The sequence below is a fragment of the Crinia signifera genome, chromosome 8, assembly GCF_055691185.1.
Source record: "Crinia signifera chromosome 8, ASM5569118v1, whole genome shotgun sequence".
Lineage (NCBI taxonomy): Eukaryota > Metazoa > Chordata > Amphibia > Anura > Myobatrachidae > Crinia > Crinia signifera.
In genome coordinates, this window is record NC_139224.1 from 23,836,536 (window position 1) to 23,849,496 (window position 12,961).

A 12,961-nucleotide genomic window follows, 5' to 3' on the forward strand; every position below is an offset into this window, starting at 1 on the left:
AGTGATTGGCCCGTAGTGAAATTAAGTTCAAGATCATTGCTTCCTTATGACGAGAACAAGAATATAGCAGCCGACGTGTGCTACACACATAAAAACTGCAATTTCGGGTAGAATTATTTGCATCAGCAAACGAATTGCTCGGCTTATTGCTCTATACACCCAATACAACCGTAGGACCACATTGTCTAACAAAATATAAGACAATCCAAAATAAAATACAGGAATTCAAATATAAGCAAGGAAGTGACTAAAAGACTATATTTATAGATGTGAAATAAACAATTTTATTCTTCGCTAGTTTGAAAATCAAGGGGGGAAAATACAGCATCAATCTTAGTACTCAGAACACAATGGGTACAGACAAATCACTGATGCATGGTCAGATTTGCATTAGATGCTTAAAAAGAATGAAATTAATATAATTGGTTCATAGGTTTTATTTTTCCACCCAAAAAAATCCAGATGGAAGTAAATGTAAAAAAAAGTGCATAACCTAATTGCGTGTATAACTAGATTACGGAATAGATAGACAGACAGATAAATACTGTAGATAGACAGAGAGATTGATAGATTGATAGAGAGATTGATAGATCGATTGACAGATAGTTAGACAGATAGGTAGAAGATTAATCATTAATATTTTTTTATTAAGGGAGGCTGCATGTAGGTTTTATAAACAGTATATATTTTTACAGTATTCCATAAAGCCTGTGATCTCAAAATTGCACATATCAGGACTGGGTCACCAAACTATTTAGGCCATATGCCATAATGCTGTGTTTGCTAATCTATTCTGTATTACCAATACGTACACTAATTATTTATCATACTCCTATATTATTTTTCAGAAGCCTCAATTAATTAATATTTATGTTCATAAAAATAAAATACTAAGGGGGAATAAAACCAGACTTCCATAAAAAAAAATGTCCACTGTTTTTATTTTTCCACAATTAGATTAATCCCCATTTTTTTTGTGCCCAAAATTGTCTTCTATTTATTGGATGAAATTACATAGGATCTGTTATAAGTTCACCGATCAATGTGTTTTTGCGATCATGAAGACGAGGCAGATATTGGGAATTCTTTTTAACATGCCAGACGAGCAATTCAATTACAGCGGCAAATTGACTGCCCCCTAAGAACACTAAAGACTAAAATTCTTAATAATTTTTAGACATAGCTAACATCATTTAAATATAGCACAATTTAATTTAAAAAACAAACAGATTAACAGATCACAAAGCAGATTTACAAAGATAGTTTGGTAACCGCACAAAATAAGGATGAAAAGCTCTGAAATACCGTATGTGCTTACATAAGGAGAGCATAATAAGTAATGTACATGTCAATATAATACTACAAACCATATGTAGTCAACTATAATGTAACAGTAACAAAATGTAGAACAAAACAAAGTGCAAAGAAAACGATAATCACCTGGTAATGGTTATAGTCAAGCATTTCCAACATGTTACCAGTCCAATGGTTTTAACCTACAGTAAATCCCTTAATTTCGACGATCTTTTGGCTCTGGAGCAAATTTATACAACCACCACAAACAAGTATTTTAAAGTGTGCTCAAGAAACTTCATTACAGCAGTGTAAGGCTTATAATAAGCCCAGCTAATTAGTTACGCGTGTAAAGAAACAAACGCTTCATACAAGAGGTTTTTTGGAAGCATTGCAAGTGTAGCCATTTGTTTAGATGCTATTTTTTTTAAACGACTTTGACGTCATGCTCCCTCATACACAAAAGGGTCTCTTTAAGGGGCTGTGTTATCAAAGTGAAATTGAAAAAACGCTTTAGGCAGTTTGTCTATTCATCTTTTGTTCCAGTACTACTGATACACAATGGTATGCCTTTCTAATCTATAAGGTTAAAAGTTGTGTGTTCTTTTTAAAAAGCAGACTTTGCATTAAAATTGCTACGCATGAGTCTCTACTACTGGTGTATAGCTGCCTTAGTTGCCTAAAAGTAAAACCTCCAAGACCTGTTTGCGGGTTTTCTAGATGATATAATAATAACTAATAAATAATCAAATATCAATTAATTTTTTGGAGACCATATAAAAGAGAGCTTTACTATTTATTTTTCTTGTTTTCAATCATATCTATTTAGAAAAAAATATATAAAACAAACCAAACTCTATTAGGTCAGTATTAGCCAAGTAGTTTTCAATCACGTTTTCGTTCTGCTCGCCAGTATTCAATGTCCTGCCTGCCGATCGGTCAAAAGGGGGAGTGTCTACAAAAACGCCCATGGATTATCGAGATCCGGCTGTGATCTCGACAAACCACGGCCGTTTTTAGCAAAACGGGCCCGACTGCTTTTAAAGTTTGTTCTGTCGATCTGTCAGGAATGACAGCATTGAATAGGCGCCCACCACTGTTTCCCCATCAGAAATAGCAGAGTGGATTGAATACCCCCTATATAGAGGTAGTCTTAAATACTGTAAACAAAGGATGAAATGCATTGAAATATATTGTAAAACGCTCTCCTTTGATGCAGAGGTGAGGCGCATTTTAATTAATTCTATTGTAACCGGACCATTGCTTTTATGTAATAAAGTGTTCCTATATACTAAACTATAGAAAACAATTTTCTTTCTAAGAATTTTTGGTTTTAAGGTGGAAAATGTGGATGCCGTTGAAACTGTGCAAGTGGACAATTGAGACCCCACTGTGATTGAACCCTAAAAATCAAAAGTTACAAAGGCTATGTTATTATAATATTCCCTGGCTTTTATTGTCTTGGTTTGGAGTGCAGCATACACTTGGGTGTTTTAGAAGGCTCTGTTTGTGTAAGGACAGCCAGTACACATACCCCCCAGCTAATGCTGATTAAAATTAGTGTACCCAGTTTATATTATGCCACATTACAGTGTGCCCAGTTCATATTATGCCACATTACAGTGTCCCCAGTTCATATTATGCCACATTACAGTGTCCCCAGTTCATATTATGCCACATTACAGTGTCCCCAGTTCATATTATGCCACATTACAGTGTCCCCAGTTCATATTACGTAACAATATAAGGTCCTTCATTCAGTTCATATTACACCACACTACAACCAGCAGGCCCAGAGTCATAATCAGATATAGTGCCTGATTCTGGTTCACTTACAAAAACAACTCTCTCGCTTATGGGCAAAACCATGTGTACTGCAGGGGAGGGGGGGGGGGGGCAGATGTAACATGTGCAGAGAGAATTAGACTTGTGTGGGGTTTGTACTTTAAACTGATATCTATATTGCAGTGTAAAAATAAAGCAGCCAGTATTTACTTTGCACAGAAACAAAACCCAAATGTGACTCTCTCTGCACATGTTACATCTGCCCCACCTGCAGTGCATATGGTTTTGTCCATTAGAGAGTGAATTTGCTTTTGCAAGTGAAACAGAATCAGGCCCCTAGTGTGTACGTCACAAGGCACAAGATTGTAAGGGCCCTTACTGTATGTATCACCCAATGGTAAACATGTATATAATACATGTAAATATAGATATAAACATGTATCTAATCTAGTTTAACCACTAGAAAGAATATAATATCACAAAAGACAAAAAGAAAAAAAGGGGCAAACAAAGCTCATCTGTACAATGCATTGAAACCCAAGGAGCAGGTAGGTGTAAACCAACATTTCTATCATCTACTATAACATTTTCCTCAGGTATATGTATTCTAGTGTAACAAATCTGCATATCTCCACCCCCTGCTTGTCCATACTCCACCTCTGACCAGCCCCGCCCCCATACTTACCTAGGTGGCCAGTCCTTCTCTTGTAAGTCTTTCCCGACTCCCTTGCAGTGGGAGCTGTTGGGGAACATATCTATCTATCTATCTATCTATCTATCTATCTATCTATCTATCCAATCCCAGTTGGTGATGCCAAGAGTTGATTAAAATAAATGACATACAAATGACTCTACTTCTGCTTTCTGTGTTTGTGGAATATGAGAGGAATGCGTGGGTTGGGGGCACATTAAAGCCCCAATAGTAAATGGGGTAAGGGATAATGAATACATTCCATAATGCTTGTCCAACTTGAGGCTATAATGTCTCATTAGTGTAACACACTCCCTGCTGGTCTCTTGTTACTGTGGGCCAGAAGTACTAAGCTCAAAAAGTGATAAAATGGTGAGTGACAAACAACCAGCCAACCATTGGCTTATTGTTGTTAATCACTCTCCATTTTATCACTTTTCAAAGCTTAGTACATCTGGCCCAGAGCAAGAAGAGAAGCCAGGTACTGGCACTGAAAGACTAAGCAGCTGAGTCTTTTGAAACCATCCGTAGACAAAGATGCGCAATGAATTCAGCGTCTGATATTAGCCGCTGCCATCCAACCGGATGCAACCACATAGTCCTGCTCACAGTAAGCTAAGTACCCTGCACTGAAGTCTGAAAGCTTCATACCCAGGGGGGAATCACAGTTACTTACACACTCCCGATGAAAACCGCTACTAAATAATGTTATCCGAGTCTTCCTGGAGCAGATAATGATGTCCAACCATTGGAATACTGTAGTATGCTTTTTCCTGACCACGTTCCCTTCTGTTTGATATCTACATTAATTATTACATGCCCTTAAAGCTTATAAATCATATTTTTTTTTTCAAACAATGCCTTCGTCTGTGTTATTAACCAGACTGTAGATGCATCTGTATAATGAGATTTGTTTTAAATGAAACCTATATCAAATAACCTTAACTGTGGAACAAACATGAAGTACATCAACAAACAGGGCCATAACTTATTCCGATAAGGAACTTATCTATCCACAGTTTCAGCTGTAACGTACTTTGTCTTCTGTGCGCCGGTTATACGCTTGTACCATGCAATTACCCTACAAAGCATAGACGGGACACAAGGACTGCCGCATGTAGGGTAAGAGGAGATGAAGGCCAGTAATACATCTATGAGCAGTGATGGGCCCAGACAGTGCAGAGAGGGCTTTCAGCATCAGATTTCTGTATTCCAGCAATTGTTTTATGGTAGCGTAACTTGGATTGTGAGATGAGAGATGTGGGGCGGACATAATATAGGGGGACAGAACGGCATAAATGCAAGTTGTCTCAAATACACCAACTAGTTAAAAGCGGTCAAAATGATGGTTTCTGTAATGTGCTTACACTTTTGATCTGTGACCGTTTTCATGTGCTTTGAGCTGTGACAGTTTTTAGTCCATAAACTCTCCACCGCACCCCCAGTTCCTATTTTCTCCTACCTCCAATCCCTGTCTTTACAACTCCCTCTCTCCATATACAGCAAATGTAAAACCGACCAGTGTCCCTGCAAAAATTGCTTTCACTTTCTGTAATTAGATCTTTGGTCCGTCAAGTACAAGTTGACATCCTTGTACTAGGTGAATGGGGATTGTCAGGTTGCCATCAGTGTAATTATAACCTATTCTAATTACTACTTAAGGGGAAGATTCCTTTGCGTAAGGGAATTTGCCCCTACATATACAGTACTTCATAGCTTTCACATTTCCTGGAGCAACAAAGAAGAGAAGGGAAGTCAGACGGAACAATCGCCAGTTTATCTAGTACACAGCAGATAAGAACATGTTACTGTATAACCCAATAAATGAGTCATCTAATGATACAAAGTAATTAAAGGCACATTTTATTTAAAAAATGTCTACTGTACAATAGACTGGGGGAGGGGTGATTTGTCAAAGCTTAAAGAGATTAAAGACTACATTGACGTTAAGGGGCCTACACACGGGGTGATGTTAGGGCATTTTGTAAACGATCTCACTAGATTGCTTGGAAAACGCCCCTACATCGCTCCTAGTGTAGGGGCCCTAGCAAAGGATATGTGCGGCCCCAAGCATCCCTATCGCCTGGCGATTAATATCCAGCATGCAGGATAAATCTAGCAATATCACCGGTCAGGGCCAGTATTCTCACCGGAGAACACTGGCCCTGGCCGATCGCTCAGAACACAGCGCTGACATCTATCTGTGCTGAGCGATCCTGAACAATCTACCATCCCTTAGAACAATCAGGAAATCTCCCCGTGTGTAGGCCCCTTCAGAATCAGGTTAGTATTTTATCTCTCTCTTGCATCACCAAGCTAGTGAGACAAATGTAGGATGCCATATATCTCAGGTCTACGAGTGCCTACCAGAGAAAAGTGACTACTACTATGGAGTAATTCAGACCTGAGACGCCCGTGAATTTGCAACGGTCAGCATTCAGTTAGATGCCGCCCGGCCAGAGTAAAATCCCCCCTTTGCAAATTAATGTGATCGCTGTGCAAATAGATGTGTTCAGCTGCAAATCAATTTGTAGCTGTGCGAATATGTTAAAAACCCATCGTAACAGGCTCAACATCGATTGATTTTTCACCAGTCATCGCAGGTTCAAAGCAGCCAGAGACTTACTCAGCGGTGCGATAGATGAAGGCATATACGGACTGGAGCTTCCATCGCGCACCTTCCCTAAAACACTTGGGCACGCCTGCATTTTCCCTGACACTCCCAGCATTTTTATTTTGGCACGTCCAGCATTTTTAATGGCTCTCCCACGAAACGCCCGTTACCAACCCCTGGCGCCAAAAAATACATTTAAAAAATTAAATTCGGTCATAACACAAATAAAGAGGGGGCAAAATAAGGCTAGAATCCTTCACTTTTTGTTTTTCATTTTGTTTGTTTTTCGTTAAAATTAATTCAGTTAATAATTAAATGTATTAATGAATGTGTGTTTTTGTATATGTATGTGTACGTAGACAAACAAATCATGCCCAAAACATTTTTTAGTTTGATTGAAGTTATTCATTTCATTATTAGGACAAAAAAATATAAAGAAATGAAGAAGAAATATAATTAGTCTGTTTTTTGGGGGGGGCAAAAGCGCAACGTGGCAAGTAAGACGCCTATAAAAATATTATCTGAACAGGTCAGTAATAAAGTGACCGGAATCTGCATTTTCAGTTACGCAGACTTCATAATAGTGCCGTACATTAATCTGACAATAACATTCTAGTCTATGCAGAGTCATTATGCTCTGGCAAATATTGATGTTAACGTTAACAACAAAAAAAGTTTGTGATGTTGGGTAGTAGAACGTTGGCTGAGGGGGATGTACATACCACAGATTTACAGAGGACGTTCATGCGGGTCTCAGACAGAAAAGATGTTTGTTCTGGCAGAATGGCCGCAGGACTTCAGAGTTTATCATTTAAAAATAAGTTATTTTTCCAGGCCCTTCTTCCAGTTGAAAGGAACTTTTTGTTTTCTCTGAGATTGCAATATCATGGGATTTTGAAACAAAGTTGAAATGATTGATCATTTAAAGTGTATTGAAGGCATACACAAACAATAGACACTAGACACACCCCCGGTCTCCGGGTACACGGGCATGATGTCTTTGCACTGCAGATCACCGATCCCTATGGAAAAGTAGTGTGAATACATACAAACACCTTATCGCTATACAATTGCTAGCCACAGTGAGTCTCTCTCCGGCGGAGGGGTTGGGGGCATGGTCAGCAGCTCACAGAGGGCTGGCCATGTCCCTTTATGGGGGGAGGGGGGCACATGGATCCCCGCTGCAGGCTGCGAAGCCACGCAAACTTTTTGGGAGCGGGCAGTAAAGCTCTCAAATGTTGAGAGGTTTGGATAAAGGGGGTTATTCCGATTTAATCGACCCCCTGCACAATCGCACGGGGGACCCATTTTTTGCGCATGTGCAGTCATGCACATGTGCAGATGCTTGGTGCGAGCGGACATGGCAAACTGGATGCACCTAGCAGTGCAGGCGGTGGGGGCCCCCAGCGTTTCATAGGTGTTCCCACGGTAATGGCTCGGTGACGCGGGTGCGGGGGTCGGGCAGCGGATGTCAGCTGCCCGTCCGCTTTCCACGCAGGGTGCTTGGCGATCTGAGACACCACAGAGGTGTCTCAGATCTGCGAGCGCTGGAGAAGTCATTTGATGGTCGCCAACCATTGAATGATTTCTCCCCTGCATTCAAGGCTGCGAATGGATAATTATGTAAATCAACCATTCACAGCCCAGCGGGGGATCGCGGCGTGCAAGGGGTGGCCATGTGGGCGGCGCCTGGGGGACAAGCAAGGCTGCGAACTTTGCAGCCTTGCGAGTCATCCAAGAATAAGGCCCAAAGTACCAACCAATCTGTGTCTTACAGTCTGTATTTGAAAAATGACAGAAGCTGTTTGTTGGTACTCTATCTCTCTCCAAGCTTTGATACCTCTGCCCCTAAGTTTTCCGCACTACTTTATGATATAGGTCGGAGTTAGCAAGCATCAGATGAGGGATATTGTGGGTTTGGCAGATGTGGTTGGAGTGGCAATCGTTGCTGCTTCCTTGGAAGCGATAGCACTGTATGGTAATGCAGCAGGAGGTGTCTATTACAAGCAGCCAGCTTCTGCTTCCCGTAGTTACCCGAGCTGCATCCTAGGACCCATGGTGCTGCACAAGCTGAATGCTGCATAGGCCAGGAAATCTCTGTCCTACAAATGACACTTCCGTCCTCTAAACGGCAATGACAGTCTCCGCAGACTGGAAGCAGACTGTCAATCATTGATAATCTGCATCCTGTGTGACAGGACCCGTTCGCACACACGCATGAGACGCAACAGCAACTGGAGCGGTATGATGTCCATTGAGAAAAGCACTACTGCTAGGGTACCCTACACATTGGCCCATACTTCTGTCTGTGTATACTATGAAATATAGAGGATCACATGGCACTGAATAACCATATAGGGGTGGAAACCGAGACGGGAGCTTCCACTGGCTTATTGGCTATAAGATGAATACCTATATAAATGGAAAAAGTTTTGGTTTGGACTAGGATAGCGACTTATTTGCACGTTTTAGGTAAACATGGGACAATAATTGTAATTAAGGTGAACAATTTATTTAACACAGAGAGATGAGATAAAACATAAGGAATATAAAAATATATATAAAAAGACAGAGAAGAAAAATACAAATATATCTAAAAAGATGACAATTTATTTAATGTGTGACAGAGTTGGGAGAGATAAAGTTAGTCAGTAAGGCAGACTGGCCAGACTAAAAACCAATATGCTACGTATGTAACTGACTAAAAACTAAAAGCAAGATCACTAAAAAAAAAATTTTTTAAAATAGCAGGGTATTAAGTTGCGAAAAATGAAGAATCAAAAAGTAAAAAATATCAGCTTAACTTGGAGCAGTGCGGTGAGGAGCAGGTGACCGAAGTTTATCCCAACATGTTTCGTCCGACAGGACTTCGTCAGGGGTAAGGGACTGAATGACTGAGGCTGTATTTATGACAGGGATAGAGACTATGGTGCCGCCCCCCTCGTTAGCAGTGCTTAATTGGACCAGGTACAAGTTAAACACAAAACAATGATTAGAGACACGTGGTACATGCTAAAAGAGGCATCTAGTGGCCCCACTTATACATTTCTAAAAACGAGCTGTACAAAGTCTGAAAGACTGGATAGTAAGGTTTGGAGTGTGTCAGCTCCGTTTGGAAGGAGCGTGACATCACATCCGCCCCACTTCCGCCACACATCCGGCGTCAGTATAGCGCTACTGCGCATGTGCGCCAAGTTCTTATAGCGTTATGAAGACACTTCAGTTAGTAACATATGGGTCCTTGTGCGCATGCGCGTTCGGACGCGACCATTCGTTTCTGCGCATGTGCGCTATGTCTCTGATGTTCTGTGTCCTTCTGTGTTGTTCATAGGAGACACTCTCGTGTAACAGCGCTGCAGGGTTATTTCTGGTGCTGACAGTTTGGCTTGAAGTTAACTCATTCATAGCAGACTTTGTTTGAAGATTCCCTATGTGTTGTTCATAGGAGACACGAGAGTGTCTCCTATGAACAACACAGAAGGACACAGAACATCAGAGACATAGCGCACATGCGCAGAAACGAATGGTCGCGTCCGAACGCGCATGCGCACAAGGACCCATATGTTACTAACTGAAGTGTCTTCATAACGCTATAAGAACTTGGCGCACATGCGCAGTAGCGCTATACTGACGCCGGATGTGTGGCGGAAGTGGGGCGGATGTGATGTCACGCTCCTTCCAAACGGAGCTGACACACTCCAAACCTTACTATCCAGTCTTTCAGACTTTGTACAGCTCGTTTTTAGAAATGTATAAGTGGGGCCACTAGATGCCTCTTTTAGCATGTACCACGTGTCTCTAATCATTGTTTTGTGTTTAACTTGTACCTGGTCCAATTAAGCACTGCTAACGAGGGGGGCGGCACCATAGTCTCTATCCCTGTCATAAATACAGCCTCAGTCATTCAGTCCCTTACCCCTGACGAAGTCCTGTCGGACGAAACATGTTGGGATAAACTTCGGTCACCTGCTCCTCACCGCACTGCTCCAAGTTAAGCTGATATTTTTTACTTTTTGATTCTTCATTTTTCGCAACTTAATACCCTGCTATTTTAAAAAATTTTTTTTTTTAGTGATCTTGCTTTTAGTTTTTAGTCAGTTACATACGTAGCATATTGGTTTTTAGTCTGGCCAGTCTGCCTTACTGACTAACTTTATCTCTCCCAACTCTGTCACACATTAAATAAATTGTCATCTTTTTAGATATATTTGTATTTTTCTTCTCTGTCTTTTTATATATATTTTTATATTCCTTATGTTTTATCTCATCTCTCTGTGTTAAATAAATTGTTCACCTTAATTACAATTATTGTCCCATGTTTACCTAAAACGTGCAAATAAGTCGCTATCCTAGTCCAAACCAAAACTTTTTCCAAAACTACCCCTTGAACAGTACACCACTGTTCCTGGACTAAGCTGACACCCAGTATACTTAAAGGGGATTGCACTATATGGGACCTGACGTCCGTGAAAGATCACCTGTTTTAAAAAATCTCTTGGCGCACATCTCACTCAAATCTACTTTGTCCACCTATATAAATGGTTAATGGGTGTCATGAGAAGCAATATTGAATTTTCTCTATATAATGTCACATGTCCATATTAACAGTTTATATAGCGCCTGCTTATTACACAGGGTTAATACAGAGAATACTGCATCATTTAATTCTTATGACCCATTCAGGGTTACAAACCATATCTCCAGCCACATTGATACACGCACTAGTTACGGCTGTCAGACCACAATCAACCTACCAAGATGTCTATGGAGACATGGGAGGGACCCATAGAAACACGGGAAAAGCCACACAAACACACGGGGAGCATACAGACTCCACACAGATTGCATGAAATCCAAACCGCGACCCCAACAGCGAGAGGTGTCAATGATAACCACTGTGCTATTGTACTGCCCTTTCCAGAGGATAACTTTGTTTGCTTTCAACTCTGTCAATGGCCCACATAGTAGATTCTTACTTTTTTTAACATGCTAAAAATAATTTTATTCTGTTTACTTTTAAATGCACATGATAATAATTCTCTTTATGCTGCATCAACTAAAAGCAAACAAGCATGGCATACTAGATATTGTTTTCCTGTGAAGGCGTGCCAGCTTAGAGATTTGGCTCTAGTCTTGCATGTCACACTACAGAACTTTAACAAAGTCCATTTTTTGTGTGGTGCAGACATCACAGGCATGTTACTGTATCTTGTTTGCACTAATTTAACACATAAACTATATAGTCAAACACCCTGCCATCAACATGCAGCCACAAGGCAGGGATTTGGATATATAATCAATGGTTCTACCCCATCAACCAGAGACCATCAATGGTTCTACCCCATCAACCAGAGACCATCAATGGTTCTACCCCATCAACCAGAAACCATCAATGGTTCTACCCTATCAACAGGAAACCATTAATGGTTTTCCCCATCAACCGGAAACCATCAATGGTTCTACCCCATCAACCGGAAACCATCAATGGTTCTACCCCATCAACCGGAAACCATCAATGGTTCTACCCCATCAACCAGAAACCATCAATGGTTCTACCCCATCAACCGGAAACCATCAATGGTTCTACCTCATCAACCAGAAACCATCAATGGTTCTACCCCATCAACCGGAAACCATCAATGGTTCTACCCCATCAACCGGAAACCATCAATGGTTCTACCCCATCAACCGGAAACCATCAATGGTTCTACTCCATCAACCGGAAACCATCAATGGTTCTACCCCATCAACCGGAAACCATCAATGGTTCCACCCCATCAACCGGAAACCATCAATGGTTCTATCCCATCAACCGGAAACCATCAATGGTTCTACCCCATCAACCGGAAACCATCAATGGTTCTATCCCATCAACCGGAAACCATCAATTGTTCTACCCCATCAACGGAAAAACCATCAATGGTTCTATCCCATCAACCAGAAACCATCAATGGTTCTACCCCATCAACCGTAAACCATCAATGGTTCTATCCCATCAACCGTAAACCATCAATGGTTCTACCCCATCAACCGGAAACCATCAATGGTTCTACCCTAACAACCGGACACCATCAATGGTTTCACCATAGTTGGTACAGGGCATCGCATGCACAGATGAAAGGAACCATGGCAGAAAATACAAGAACTTCCACCATTGTCAGCTAATATTGCTGCAAACCAATGATAATTTGTAATCATTGTCCAACGATGGCCATTCCTACCATGAAGACACAGGAAAGAGTAGACAAGAAAGCTTTACATTTACTTATAGACTGTCACTCGTAACTGCCACTAGTCTTATTCTGATGCACGGATCTCTGTTCAGTGGTGCAAATGGCAAGTTTACGCATACAGCACAAGGGGCAAAGGGGCCAGCCCATGGACGGGGGCATAATTAGCAAAGCTGCTGTCATTGATAATTGACAGCATTTCATTTCAGTTCCTTTTTTTATAGTATAGCTATTGTACGTGATCTGAGCCACTGATTTACAGGGTGATTCTGGGCACCTGAACCCCCCCCCCCCCCCCCTGCATTTGCCTATGCTGAGAACATGCATAGAAGTGAGTTTACACATTTA

The 12,961-nt window shown here is 41.0% G+C and overlaps 1 protein-coding gene across 13 annotated transcripts in view; it reads right to left on the reverse strand.

Annotated features, from left to right (window-relative positions):
* MITF (melanocyte inducing transcription factor) overlaps positions 1–12,961 on the reverse strand; it is a 217,268-nt gene that overhangs the window by 28,449 nt on the left and 175,858 nt on the right. The window lies entirely within an intron of this gene.